General features: G+C 49.0%; 1 pseudogene; it reads right to left on the bottom strand.

Moving 5' to 3' along the window:
• LOC147185520 (28S ribosomal RNA) overlaps positions 1-2,500 on the bottom strand; it is a 9,078-nt pseudogene that overhangs the window by 2,002 nt on the left and 4,576 nt on the right.

A 2,500-nucleotide genomic window follows, 5' to 3' on the forward strand; every position in this document is an offset into this window, starting at 1 on the left:
ACATATACACATAACCCTGCGTATATGTTCGTTTTTTTTTTTTCCCATATTCTGTCGCCGCCGTATGGTCTCAACCAGCCCGTTCTGACCATAACTCTCAGAGGGCCACCCGCCCCTGGTAGCCTCCGCTGTTTTCTGATGTAACGAACATATACACATAACCCTGCGTATATGTTCGTTTTTTTTTTTTTTTTTTTTTTTTTTTTTTTTTTTTTTTTTTTTTTTTTTTTTTTTTTTTTTTTTTTTTTTATAGTTTGTTGAAACCGTCAAGCACATCCATGGAATACAAAAGTGCTCTCCTGCTCAGAAATTTAGAAAAAGTTAAGCGCCGTTTCTCCGTCATTCCAATGTTCTTCAGTATCTTGTCATTGCAAGAGGGCCATTTGCCCCTTGCTCCAATAGGAAGTCCATACACTTTAAAGCTTTTCGCACACAGTGAGTGCATGATCGTTTTGCCCACATTCTTGTATTTGGCCACTTTCTCCTCAGCCGCCTCTTCCAACGGGAAGTCCACCGTCTCGTATCTAATCGTCACATCGATGATTAAGACCTTCCCGTCCTTCACCGCCACGATGTCCGGAACCTTCAGTTTGCCCTCGTTGTCCAGGCATCTCCATTCTCTATACACCTCCCATTTCCATCGCACCATCTCTCTTTGGAGGTCCTCACAAATCTTGTTGTGTCTCTTGATGATGTTCCTCTTGACAAATTCGCACTGACCGAGAATGTGGGACAGTGATTCATGTTTCGCCAAGCATCCTCTGCACCGCAGCGGTACAGCCAACTTGCCTCCAATTCCTCCTTCCTTTATCGGTGCAATGCCCGCTCTCATCGCCACTCCCATCAGGAACTGCTTTTGTGTAAACGCCACGCTTTGTGGGTCCCGGAGCCACGAGTTGCTTATCTTGTCATTCCTGAACATCGCCACTCCTTTCCTGTGCATGCCCTTGCTCTCCCATGCACGATTCTCTTCGCTTCTCCAATCAGGCACCAAGAGTTTGACCGGCGTCGCTCCCGCTCTTACACATTCCCCCGTATCAGTAATGACCGGTGTATCCTCCGCCTTGCCTCCCGCGGCCTTCCATAGAGCGTTCCATTCGGGGAGGCCAACAATCTCCTTCGCGGTGCATCTTGTCCATTCGTCATCGCTCCAACACATCTTCCATATGCATTTTAGCCTTATGCATGGCACTGACTTTTCCAATCTGGTAACGCCCAGCCCACCATCACGCGTCCTGGAGTACAGTAGCCCATTGTTCGTCATCTTGGCCAGGTGCAGCCAATCTTTCAGGGCCTTCCTAATCAGCCTGTCCAGTTCGGCCAAATAGGTTGTTGGCAGTTTGCCGAGCGCCGCCCTGTAGATAATCCTCGGTATCGTATATGTACTGAGCATCCGGAGCCTTTGCGATGGCTTCAGGTCCGCCTTCTTGATACATATTAGCCATTTTGCCATCTCATCCATGAGGTCAGGGGGGACTATGCCCCTATCCGGGCCGAGCTGAACCCCTAGGTATTTTACCGTGCAACCTGGACCAACCATATTGATCACTTGGCCATTGACCTTCCAAGGTTTGCATGCGTTAATCATCCCATTTTCATACATGAATCCGTGACATTTTCTGGGTTGGATACTCAATCCAGTATTGCCGCAAAATTGTTCCAACATTCCCAACAGGTTGTCCATGCCTTGCCTCGATCCGCTCACCAATACCAAGTCGTCAGCAAATGCCAGTGCAGCCATCCTCTTCCCATTCCTGCCGAGTCCCCAGTCTGTACATTCCATCGTTTGGATCAAGGGATCCATGGCCAAGTTGAACAGCAATGGGGACATTGGATCACCCTGTTTCACGCCCACCTTCAACTGGATCGCATCGGACACAACTTTCCCGCACTTGAGACGGGTTACGCAGTCGACATAACTGTCCTTGATTATGTCTCGGAAGTGTCGGTCCATCTTTCTCCTTCTCAGCACATCAATGATGTGGGCATGCGCGACGGAGTCAAAGGCCTTGGCGAAGTCTATGAACACCACTGCCAGTGGTTTCCCTTGAGACCTCGAAGTCGTGATTATCCTGTCCAAAACCAGCAAGTTTTCAGCGCACCCATTGACTTCCGCTAGAAACCCCCTTTGCCTGGGGTTAATCGGACATGCTTTAACCATTCGCATAGATAGTATTCTTGAGTATAGACGTAGGAGCATGGATCCAATCGTCACCGGCCTCCAGTTCGACACATCCCCTAGGTCATCGGGGTTCGTGGATTTAGGCAGCAAGCTCGTGTAGCATTCTTTGACTCCCTTCGGTATGGAACCTCCCAATAGCCATCTCGTATATTCAATCGCCAAGCTTTCACCACTTGCATCCCGGACCAACAGGTCCTTTTTCGTAATGCCGTCCGGCCCCGGCACAGTGCCGTTTTTCATCTTGAAGAGGTTACTCGTTACTTCTCCGGGCAATATGGGCATGTAGAGCCCCTCATTGATGATGTTCCCTTTCGACCT

Source organism: Hippocampus guttulatus, unplaced genomic scaffold (assembly GCF_054856545.1).
Source record: "Hippocampus guttulatus isolate MCC_2025c unplaced genomic scaffold, RoL_Hgut_1.0 HiC_scaffold_107, whole genome shotgun sequence".
Classification (NCBI taxonomy): Eukaryota; Metazoa; Chordata; class Actinopteri; order Syngnathiformes; family Syngnathidae; genus Hippocampus; species Hippocampus guttulatus.